This window comes from Etheostoma spectabile, unplaced genomic scaffold (genome assembly GCF_008692095.1).
Source record: "Etheostoma spectabile isolate EspeVRDwgs_2016 unplaced genomic scaffold, UIUC_Espe_1.0 scaffold00005690, whole genome shotgun sequence".
In the NCBI taxonomy this organism is placed as follows: domain Eukaryota; kingdom Metazoa; phylum Chordata; class Actinopteri; order Perciformes; family Percidae; genus Etheostoma; species Etheostoma spectabile.
In genome coordinates this window covers 1-13,059 of record NW_022603286.1, presented here as the reverse complement: position 1 = coordinate 13,059, position 13,059 = coordinate 1, and positions in this window count along the sequence as shown.

Genomic DNA, 13,059 nt, shown 5'->3' with positions numbered 1-13,059 from the left:
GTAAGGGGCTTTACGGCAAGTCAAAAGTACAATTAAAGTTATAAAGTGTGACAGTTGTAAATAAATAAAATGTCTGTATTATCCTTAGGGCAATATGCTTTGCACAAAGAGTCTAAAAAATGCCATTTAAGCCATCATCAAATACATAGCACTAGGAAGTTGTTAACAAATCCTAAATTCCTAATGAGTCCACATAAGTAGAAAACAAACTATCTGAAGAATAAAAGTGGACGGCGACTATAAAAACACATTTTTGGGGTGCAACATGTGCCTCCGCTCTTCTTTTCATTCATTCTCACATAGAGACAGTAATTTGTCCTCTGCCTTTCCACAAGCGAGGCTGGCAAGTCTGAATAGGCTGACACAAACCAGAATGTATTATTCGTCAGAGAAAGCATTATTAAAAAAGTCTCACCAATGGTGCAGCAGACTGTAAAAGTTTAGAAATCGGCTATATATTCAATTCAATTCAATTTTATTTATAGTATCAATTCATAACAAGAGTTATCTCAAGACACTTTACAGATAGACCACACTCCAGAATTTACAAGACCCAACAGTTCTAGTAGTTTCCTCCAGAGCAAGCAACAGTGCGACAGTGGCGAGGAAAAACTGCCTTTTAGGCAGAAACCTCGGTCAGACCCAGGCTCTTGGTAGGCGGTGTCTGACGGGCCGGTTGGGGTTATATATGTCCAATAGCATATAACAGAGATCTTCAACAGGGGTCCGGGACACCTAGGGGATCCTAAAAGCATACTGCAGGGAGGCCACAAAAGTGGCTCAGTGGTAGAACGGTTGCCTGCTAATCGGAAGGTTGGTTGCAGTCCCACGTCAAAGTGTCCTTGGGCAAGACACTGAACCGCAAGTTGCCTCGGAGTGTGAATGTGTGTGAGTGTTTATCTGATGAGTAGGTGGCACCTTGTACGGCAGCCTCGGCCACAGTGAATGAATGTGTGTGAATGGCGAATGTTTCCTGTATGATGTAAAAGCGCTTTGAGTAGTCGTTAAGACTAGAAAAGTGCTATATAAATACAGCACATCATTTACATTAACAAAAATTAGATTTCTCCTCTCTGCATGGAAGGACATACAACTAGCTATCAGTCACTCTTCTATTTTTCAAAATTTTTCTCGGAATTTCCTTGTGTGATTAATAAAGTATACATTATTATTATTATTATTTGCAGACTGTCAATGCCAGCCTAGTAGAAAATATACTGTCAAAACCATCCTCTGTGCCCATATGCCAAGTTGTCACACAGCACAGATGCCAACTACCGGGCACGGACCCTAGTGGGCAAAAGCTGGAACTGAATTTTGGAGGAAGGATTTAGCAGAGGAGTATATCACTGAAAGAACGGGGAATAGGAAGTGACCAAAATGGGAGAAAAAGGTATTCTTGCCAGGCAGGGTGAAATGTTTTTTTGTGAATCAGAGGACGATATAACAGGCAAAAAAGTGGGGGAGAGCAGTCTGGATATAGAGAAGCTATCTTCAGCCACCAAAGAATCCATGGCAACCTTCCCAATTCGGCCTTTTGAAACAGCTCTTGAAAACAAAAGGCAACAGATTGTCTATATAGGAATAGGTTATGAAATAAGCATACAATTATGTTTTTGACTTTCTGTGTATGAAATTCATAAGTTATGAATAGACCTCGGGTACCCCTATAGCTACTGAAAAACAACTATTGAAAAATACATACACATGGCAAAGAAAATCTGTACCTGTATCTAACCGTATCTGTAAATCACAAATAGGTTAATTTATATTTGCTAACAATATGTTGGATTCATGTAAAGACATCTTAATTTTGTGGCCTCCCTGCAGTATGCTTTTAGGATCCCCTAGTTGTCCCAGACCCCTGTTGAAGATCTCTGTTATATGCTGTTGGACATATATATACAGCAATTGCTCTGTGAGTAGGCTAGCATATGCACCCCCCCCCCATCTCTTTTAATCAGTCTGTTACTGTTGTTGAAAACAAATGAAGTAGCTGTCCCAGAGAATTTTGTTTTAAAATATATCCTAGGCTATGTATTCCAGATAAAATTTATTGCAGCTGTATATTTTCAATCTGGGAAGGAAACCCTGTTTTTGCATTTAATTTTTATCCCAATCTGTTTTAATAAAAAGAGCTTGTGAGAAGTGGCTTTGAACTCAAACTGAACATTTAGCCCACTTTGTAAAAAAAATCGAGGTAAATGTATATCGTGTGTCGCCATTCAACCGAATAGATATGATTTTTAGTCCTGGTCTAGTAGATCTCTAGCACAATATGGATGCACAATATGGATGTGAAAGCAGTTATAAATAGCCAATAGACTATTTATAACTGCTTTATGTGACAATAAAATTTGTTATGGTTTAAATTAACAAACAATTGTGATAATTAATCAAGATGTCAATATTGATCAAAATAATTGTGATTCAATCAATTGTGATCATTTTTTCCATAATCGTGCAGCCCTATGTCCTGAGATCACTTCTGTTATGATTTGACACGTGAAATAGAACTGAATTTACTTAGTACAGTACAAAGCTGAAAACGGGTCTGTTTTTCTAAGCTGTAGATGTAGACATTTTTTTGCCTCTTACTTTCCTGTCAAAATGGCGGCATAAACAGTCAAGTCACATGACCCCCGGATCTATATCCCAGTGATAAACATAAGCATTCTATGATATATGGCCCTAAGTTGATTTTTCCGTCGCAGTGTATGTAAATTACATGACAGTAAGTTAACAAGAGGCCAAGCTGTTGCTTAACAATGGAATTCCATTAAAAAAGAAATATCTAATATATATAATATAATATAATATAATATATATATATATATATATATAGAGAGAGAGAGATATAAAAAGAAAATTTTTACAGGGGAAATTTTTCTTTATAAACAAAAATTCTATGTCTATATAGTTCTATCCAACCGTTATTCCTTTTTTTTGGGTGGAAGTTAAGTCACTTTCCAAATTTCAAAGCAATTAAAATGTGTTTGATGAGCTTCCGTAACACCAGGTTTATAGTGTGATGTGTCTACTCTCCTAATTCTATATTTTTATATAATTTTGTTTTCATCCCTCATAAATGACATCAACTGACAGGAAGTTTAAGTAGGGGCCAGGATTTTGCCTGGCAATGAAATTCCATTCAAAAGGATAAAATAAATATTTTACTAGCAACATTTTTCTTCATAAACAAAAAATTCTTTTTCTATATAGTTCTCTTCAACTGTTATTCCCTCTTTTTTGGTGGAAGTTAAGTCACTTCTCAAATCTCTAGTCAACAAATGTGTAAACTGTTAAAAAGTTTTTAAATTTAGACAATAAAAATTTGTTATGATTAAAATCAACTAATAATCGTCGTAATTAATCGTGAATATCATTTTGCCCATAATCGTGCAGCCCTAGATCTTCCTCTCCAAGTTTAACAGATACATTGTCAATCTCAAGCAGTCTAAGTAAGACACAGGTGATGCTGGATTTCAAGTGATTCAACCTGTCATGGAATTTACCAGTGCAAGAAATGTAAATTTATAACCTACTTACTTTTACAGTTGTCCTTACCTCAAAACAAAGCTTGGATTTGAGTTAAGGATTTGAAAAAGCATTGTAATTTAATATCTGTCTGATCAATCAACTGTTTAGTTAAAAAAAAGTATATTTTTGTTGTTAATTGTTTTGTATTTTATATAGGTTATATAACGGCGCTGTTAAATAAAATGTATTATTATTATTATTATTATTATTATATCTATGATGTGGAGCAGATTCTCATTTCCAAGCCAGCAGGGACGACTATGATCAAAGAGTATGAAGAGACTGGGGGCGTTTCTCAATACCAAGTAAGCAAAGAACGGACTTGTGTTCTTGGGGAGACCGTACTTGCTAGCTGTACCTGGAAGACAGAACTCGCAAGTTCAGAAGAACACAAAACGCTGTTGACAGTTTTGAGACGAAGCGTTCTTCCTGTTATTGCGCAACACCCCCAGCGTAGAGGGGGCTGCCACTTTATAGTTAGCTTTGATGTGTGTATTCATAATAAAGCAAGGACGGTCACCCTTCACACCGCCTTGTTGTTCTGTTGTTCAGTCTTCCAGGTTTTCATTTAAAGTGCTATTAAGTATCACGGGCCAATAACTATATAAATACCGACACAACGGCGGGGAAAAAATCATTGTACCATTGTTCGGGATTCAATTTTAATTGAAAGCAGAAAAGAAACGTTAAACTAGGTATTAAAATTATAGATGGACTGGGTAAAGTTAGTCACTGCAGTCTGTATATGTTACAGAGAAGCAGAAGAGGAGCCCGAGAGGGAGGAGAGCCAGGATGAGGAGGACAGATATATATATGACAGCGGAAAAAATTGTTTAAAATATCTTACAATATCTTAGACCTGGCTTTGCTGCAGTGGTCTGTCTAAATGTGGGGCCAGAGGGGTCTGTCTAGACGTGGGGCCAGAGGGGTCTGTGAGCTGACTGACTGACCGGCTCGCGAGAGTCATTCCCGGCTGGCGTAGCAAGCTCGCCCGCCGGGGTTTGTGGAGCTTTCAAACTCCGAAGGCTTTTTAATTCACCATCAATTTTCGTTGAACTGCCTATATTCAAAATCTACACAGCTGATTTCTCGCCTTAAAACATCTTAAAAATGAATTTATTGATTTAATAATAGACGTAAATTGTGAAAATATGTGTACCGGAAACCATAAGCGCTTTACACCCGAATTGAATGCTGGGATACCTGCCGGCCAAGTTCACACAAGTTACCATCCGATGTATCCTCGGTAAAATGGGCGTGTCGAGATCACATCCGGGGATTTTAACTGTTCTTGGCGAAATGCTAACTTGTGTATTGGGTCAGTACTTTGGCCACCAAACATGACGTTTCACAAGAACACAAGAACACAAGTCCATAGAAGAACACAGATTGAGAAACGCCCTGGGAGTTTGAAAGATTCCACCAGGCGATTATTGGTGAACGTCATTATAGCTCACATGCATGAAAAAGAAGGGTAAGAGACTTACATCTATCTTGCACCCTACGCAGTGCAGAGCCAAACGCAAGTGTCTTTGCTAGTTTGCAGTTGTCAATTTCCCATCCAGCGCCCGCACACTTTAAATAGCAAATGCACTGGCGACTGTCTTTTTGGCCATGGGCGGCTTATAGGGTTGTTTGATTTGGTGCATTCTGGGAGTATTGCTATCTTGAGCCAGTGGGAAGTGATTGCCCCATTGACCAACAAAAACCTGGTCTAAAGTAAAAAACGCAGCATTTTGTTGTTATTTTAACAGTGTATTAGTAAAATGCTCTTATAGGCTCGTGCACACTATGCTTGTTCAACACGCAAAGGGACGCAGCAGCACACACACATGCGAAAGATTAAAAATAAAAATATGACGGTGCAAATCCTCCATCTTCCTCCATCATAATAGCAATACTCCAAGGTCCAAACGTGCATGGCTTTTAAAGGGAATGGGAGATGACCTCTGATTGGTTGATTGCATGTTATGCCCAGAACACACCTCTGATTGATAAAGACAGTAACAACAACCCTTTAGGATCATGCCACCGGCACACGGACCCTTTTTTTTTCCACCGTCAAACTAGCAAAAGTGGATTGGGACATGCCCTAAACACACCTGCACCATGCGCTTCACGCCGTGCGCTTAGATCGCATGTGTCAAAGTCAAGGCCTGCGGGCCAAATCCGGCCCCTTGCAGATTTAGATCCGGCCAGCATATAAATTTGGGTTCACGATATGGATCGTTGTTTTTGCTTGATTTGCTAAATTCTATTATGGCTAAGGACCTCTTTTGATGACTACCAAACTAATGTTGGTAGTTACATTTTGGTTTTGGTGATCTTTTGTGTACAGCATAAATACACTACATCCATCACAAATTTGCTATTGTCTGCTCTTCAACCAGAAATACTCTTTTATTTTCAGGAACATTTCTATGACATACAGAGCAACAAAGGCTATCTTGAGTGGCGTATAAAAACTGCAGCGTCAATCCAAAACCCCATCTTCATCCCGTAGCAGTGGAGCTGAAAGGAGGTCCCACATCGGCAAGAACCTTTGGATCCATAGATGACCAGCCAACAGGAGATGAATATATGAAGGCCATGTCTCTCCTTCACAACATCAGTGACCGTAACTTAGTCTTCCAGAAGATGAAAGAAACATTCCATAATCGGTAAAAGATGCTCCATGACCCACAGCAATTGGCAGACATACTTCAAATGTTTTTTGGAAACTAAGGGACTGGTAAGAAGTTTTTAATTCACAAGTGTGAATTAAAAAAAAAAAAACATTTATGCAATCTACTTGCTTTACTTGTTGTTTTAATGAAGGTCTTTACATTTTTAATCAGATTTTGTAAGACTTCTTGATGTTTTGAACAGAGACTGCTTCCGGGTTCTTGAAAAAATGGAACATCAGTTTTAAAGACAAAGTCATTCAAGAGGCCAAGACCCTCAGATAGACGTCTCTCCTGAAAAAACACCTTAAATCTGCCTTGAATGTAGTAGTAATGAGTTGTCAAAAATGTTTACTTGCTACAAAAAAAGAGAATTATTGCTATAAAGATCTGTTTTCTTTCTCTTAATACCTTTGCATAACACATTAACATTACTTTTGACTAGGGGTGATCCGAGTATCCGGCTGAAACGAGTATCCGGTACGGATAAAGCACTTTTGCCGAGTACAAGTATTATCCGAGTAATATGAGTCAGTATCCGTTAGGGATGAGCGAGTACAGCATTATCTGTATCTGTATCTGTATCTGTATCTGTTTAACACATGAATTATCTGTATCCGGATCCGTACTCGGAGTGGGCGGGGCCTAAACCGGAAGTGGTCATTTTTAACCCGGAAGTGGGTCAGGTTCTCTTGAAATGTTCGGGGCTTTAACTGGTATGTTATTTAAGCATGCAATTGATATGAGTTGATCAAAAATTGTTATATTTATTGCTGATTTGAAAACTATTTACATGACAGCATTGAGCTTCAGATCAATGGTGTTGTCATGGTAACAAACAAACTATATACAGAACGTTTTCAACAATGAATACAACACATGCGGTTGCAATTATGAAGTAAAATGTAATTAACAAGAGTTTTCATACTCAATATAACTGTGTATAGCTGTGATTATCACAGAGCGCTGCGCGGCCAGTTGAGGAGTTGTATTCAATCCGAGCACGGATATTGACTCGTATTACTCGGATAATACTTGTACTCGGCAAACGTGCCTTATCCGTACCGGATACTCGTTTCAGCGGATACTCGGATCACCCCTAGTATCCGTGCTCGGATTGAATACAACTCCTCAACTGGCCGCGCAGCGTTCTGTGATAATCACAGCGCCCCCCCCAGCCTATAAACACGCTCGGATCAATCACACACACACACAGAACATGGAGAAATGCGCTCTCTCTCTCTCTCTCTCTCTCTCTCTCTCGCTCGCTCGCTCGCTCTATCTCTCGCGATCCCGCTCTGTCAGGCAGGCAGTCGGGGCTGCGGATCTGTTCCGTTAACGTTTAGGGTTTCTTCAGCTTTAGGTTTGTTTTTAACTTCGGTTTGTAGTCCTTACGTAGTAACCAGTAGATTTCTGGGCTCGTGGGGTTTCAGACATGCTGCTTGATTTAAATGCAACTCCCGTTGCGTCTCTGCCATCAGAGATTTTTTTTTTTTTTACTGTCAGCTGCCCCCCGCCCCTCTCTCTGTGTCTCTTTCTTACTCACACACACACACACACACACACACACACACACACACACACACACACACATATACCTGGTGTGGAAATAAAAAATAAAAAAAAGAAAAAAAAAAAAAAAATCACACTGATCATAAAAAAATAAAAAGTTAAAAAAAGAAAGTAATATTGAGTATGAAAACTCTTGTTCATTACATTTTACTTCATAATTGCAACTGCATGTGTTGTATTCATTGTTGCAAAACGTTTTGTATATAGTTTGTTTGTTACCATGACAACACCATTGATCTGAAGCTCAATGCTGTCATGTAAATAGTTTTTAAATCAGCAATAAATATAACAATTTTTGATCAACTCATATCAATTGCATGCTTAAATAACAAACCGGTTAAAGCCCCGCACATTTCAAGAGAACCCGACCCACTTCCGGGTTAAATATGACCACTTCCGGTTTAGGCCCCGCCCAGTCCGAGTACGGATCCGGATACAGATAATTCATGTGATAAACAGATACAGATACAGATAATGCTGTACTCGCTCATCCCTACTTTTGACTACAAAATAGAAAACTGAATTTGATTTCAGTTTTCACATACAGTTTGACAATCCTGTGTGTCATGTTGTTCCAGCTTCGAGATTGGTTTGAGAATCGGCGCAACTGGTGCGATATTACATTTAAATTTTCGCACCGTTGTGACGAAGAGAAAACTGGGCCAGAAGGCAAAGCTCTTGATCTACCCAGGGCCGGCCTGTGGCTTAGGCAGTATAGGCAAATGATAAGGGCGCAAACCACCAGGGGGCGCCCGGCCTGTGTTATACCTATAACGTCACCTTAATTAAAAAAAAACAAGCCCGACTTCTTTTACCTGCGTCTAAATCTCATAATGTCAAAGCGTCCTAAACTGTCTGGTGCCCAGGGGAGGAAAAAAAGAAAAGAAGAGGAGGAAAAACGTGACAAAGACAGAGGTAATATTACAGTAAAGGTGATGATGATAATAATATTATTTTGCTGTTCCAGAACAATGATCGATAATAGCATTAGCCGTTAGCATGACACAGTTGGCTAATCAATAAATAGCGAGCGCTATCTGTTAGTTTTAACATCAGTTAACTGTACAGTGATGCAAGGGGGCGCCACCTAAAATCTTGCCTAGGGCACCAAATTGTTTAGGGCCGGGCCTGGATCTACCGATCAGTTTTTGTTCCTACCCTCACCTATGGTCATGAAGGCTGGGTCATAACCGAAAGAACGAGATCCAGCACCGGAAAAACCGGAGAGTATTTTTTCCAGAGTAACTATTATTTTCCTCTAAGGGAATACTATTGAATCATTTTGGAGTGTAACTATAACCTACAGCCACTAGAGTGAGAGCAAAGATACAGAATAAATTCTATTGGAGTAATATAGCATGGCCACACCCACTAACGTTCCTTAAGTTTCGATTCTGCCATACCTCACAGTCTTTCGCGCACTTGAAAAGAGCGGACTGACCCGAGGAGCTTGCAGAACAGAAGACCTTTTCCTAATTTCATTTCAGCATGAAATGCCAGGTAACTTTACGTTTATTATTATAATTGTTTAACTTAATGTGTGTAAGGTAACATTGTTGAGCAACAATAGCATTGCAGTGTAACATTAGGCTAGCTAGCTTACTCAACTGTTGGACATTAGTCAGATGCTAACGTTAGCTTAACATTACACTAGCTAGCAAAAGCTACTTTTGGCAGTTTATGGGCAATATTAATGCCAAGTGAATCAGTGCAACGTCGGTATTACGTTCTCTACAGAGCAGTAGCTAGCAGACATTGCTGACAACAGGTAACGTTAAAACACGTTTTACTATTTAAAGAGAGCCTTAGTTTATAGTTATGGGAGGTGAAAGTTTTACTCAAAGTAGAATCTTGGTTTAACGATTATCGGCCAGTTTTTTTCCCAGTAAAGTGTGGTCATGCAACACGTGTGTTTTACTCTGAACAGAGTTGGACAATTTTTAGAAGTTTAATGTAACAGTCTCGGTTTTTCTGTTAGGCGGACAGTGTTCGGTGAAGTTTGGTAGTGCAACACGTGTGTTTCTCTGAACAGTCCGACAATTTGGTTGATTTTACACAAGTAACAGAGTTTTGAGTTTTCTGTTAGGCGGGACAGTTTAATTTTAAGTTTAGTATTGCAACACGTGTGTTTTACTCTAAACAGAATCGGATAGTTTCTTTTAAAAGTTAGGTTGATTCAACACATGTGACAGAGTCTACGCAGACAATTTTTAGGTGACGTTTTGTCATGCAACACATGTTTTACTCTGAACAGAGCACTGCACTGGGTTGACTGCTAAAACAAACACGTTAGCACGTTATGCTTTGAAAACGGGATAACGGAAGCAATTAGCATAACGGAAGCAATTGGCGTTTACAAATGTAGCTAATGTTCAACTAATTGTAACAGTCCTCCTATTTTTGTTGTTTAAAATGTTCCTTTTTTATAATAGTTCATTACAGTGGAGTTATAACATTACTTCATACATATTTGTTTGATGTTTGCATACAATGGTATTATTAATTGTTCATTTTATTTTCATCAAGAATGCAGGCTTTACGAGTAAAGTACAGAGATCATCAGAAGTACATTTGTTTTGAGGGGCAACTGACCTTCAAATCCTTTTTGGATTGTGGTGAGTGAAAATTTTATTAATTTCTAATTTCTTTTTCTGAATTTATCTTTGGAACAACCTGGGTCAGTTTATTCTTTGCAACTGAAAGGTGCTTTTCCCTGCATGCCTTTCCTAGTCAGTATAGGTCTTCAAATAAAGAGAACCTATGATTTCTGTCTTTTTATTTTATTTTATTTTTTTCTCTACAAATGCACAACAGATTTACTTACAAGCTTGTGCGACGTTATTTTGTCTTTACAGTTGCCAACAAATTTGACATTCCCACCTTGGACTTAAAGGTCTATGATGAATCGCAGACTGAAGTTGACGAGGAGGTGTTTGAGTTTCTTCTAATGAAGCAAAACTTGGTGTGCTGGAGATTGTTTACCCGAAGCCCAAATCTAATGGTGAGTTGCTTATTGGCTTAAAGCATGGGTCTCAAACTCGCGGCCGGGGGCCAATTGCGGCCCGCGGGATGATATTTTGTGGCCCCCTACTTGACATCAAAGTTAAGTGTAAGTGCGGCCCGCGCATTCTGAAACTTTTGTCATTGCGCATGTCACTTATGGGCTACCGTAGTAGTCTCCTGACAGCGGCGTACCGTTGTCAAGCTAGCTAAGTACCCTTTGTGGGCAAATGCCTGAGGTTTGACAATGTGATGTCTGTTGTTGTGAAATGCACCAACCCTATCAGATCTAGGGGTTTAAAGCACCGCAGTTCCGCGCCCTTTTTTGAGGAAATTGAGGGTTTTTTGGAATACTTGATGCGGCCCAGCCAAACCCAGACTCTACTTCCAGCGGCCCCCAAGTAAGTTGAGTTTGAGACCCCTGGCTTAAAGCCTCATATATATCCACCCAGTCCTGCCTAGCCTGAAAATGGGGGACAAGCAGATAAATCTGCTAAATGTTTCCTATTTTTAAGTTTAAGTTTTCTTTGCTAACCTGTTTCATTCTTTTTAACATTAATGGGTTTAATGTAATCTAATGTGAAATATTTGCATTCAGTTTTGTCATTAACTAAGTCCTACAAATGTAATGTTTCGAGTTAAATTGTTATGGTGTTAATTTGTTACAGTGTTATCACACCAATTAAATGTTAATATGGTTTTAGATTTGTGAGCTCCCCTGCAAGCAGTTCCTTTGGAAACTTGAGTGGAGACAATTCAAAGGACTTGGATGACACCATTATATTGCAGCAAAGTCCTGATACAAGAAAGAGAGCTGAGGATGCTTGTCTAGGTCAGGTAGGCTCTGCAGAGTTCCCAAGTCCATTCTGAGTGATACAAAACTTGATATTTCAGTACTGTTTTAAATCCAGAACACCCAACATCTTTTTTTTGTGTTTTGTTTTTATTCCCACTAAAATGATCGAAGGCGTTCTCAAAAACAAACCTGGAGGAGAGAGGATCTTGAATGAGTATGCCCGGACAAAAAGCCTAACTGATAGCAGAAGACGCGATATGGTCAGATATTGGTTGCCATAGACAAGTGAACATGGGTATGTTGTCATGCCTACACACCAAAAAATATATAGATTTAAAAGAAAGTACAACAATCGTCTTTTTGCAGAAGGTATCATTACACAATTAAAGCTGCAAGCAGCGATGGGGGCCCTCGCTAACCCGCGCCAGTCGGGGTTACTGGCGGACGCCTCTCCTGGCGACCGCGCATTTGCGCGTCACTCGTACGCTGAAAATCGTCGCCAATGAAAGTGAACTCCCTGCTGACTTCATTGATCCTCACACAAGCCTATACGTCATACCAAGTCATTATCTGTGAAAGGGGGCGTGGCCGCATCATAGTGGGGCGGGTCAAACATCACCAATAAAAAAGGAAGGAAGTCTCTGCTGAGTTAAATGACACCTCACACAAGCCTAAGTCATACACCTCTATCCATGAAAGGGGGCGTGGGCGCACCATAGGGGGGGGGTCAAACATCACCAATGAAAAAGGAACCCTGCTGAGTTTTTTGATACCTACACGAGCCTTTACGTCATACAAGTCATTATCTGTAAAGGGGGCGTGTCCGCATCATAGGGGGCGGGTCAAACATCACAATAAAAAGGAAGTCTCTTGCCGAGTTCATTGATATCTCACACAAGACGGTACCTATAACTGTTCAAATGTTATGAAAGTGGGCGTGGCTGAGTGACTGGGCGTGGTCATAATATAGGGGCACGCCTCACTATCAAATGTAGACCACACATTCTAAGTATCATAAATCGGATGATGTTTGTCATAAAAGGCATATTTCCCTTGCCAGATGGTGGCGCTATCTCAAAAGTCACTATTGGTCTGTAGGGTCCTCAGGCCTGGACTCTTGGGTTTTGTGGGAAATTTCAGCAGATACGACAACGTACACTGTAGTTACAGCCAATTTCATCTTCATCGCTAACACACCCAAAATGGCCGCCATGCCACGCCCACACCGTATGACGAAAAGTTTTTCTTTTAATAACTTTCATCGGTAACATATCTAGGATGATACACACCAAGTTTGAAGATGATCGGATGAAATCTCTAGGAGGAGTTCGTAAAGTATAGCACCTTGTCTTTTAGGCCTACTTCCTGTTTCATCCGGGGGCGCTATGACTTTGAGCCAATAGCGGCGTGTAGATGTCGTCCGGGGCGGACTCTGATGAATCGTGGAAAGTTTCGAGCTAATCGGACAACGTACGCTCGAGTTACACC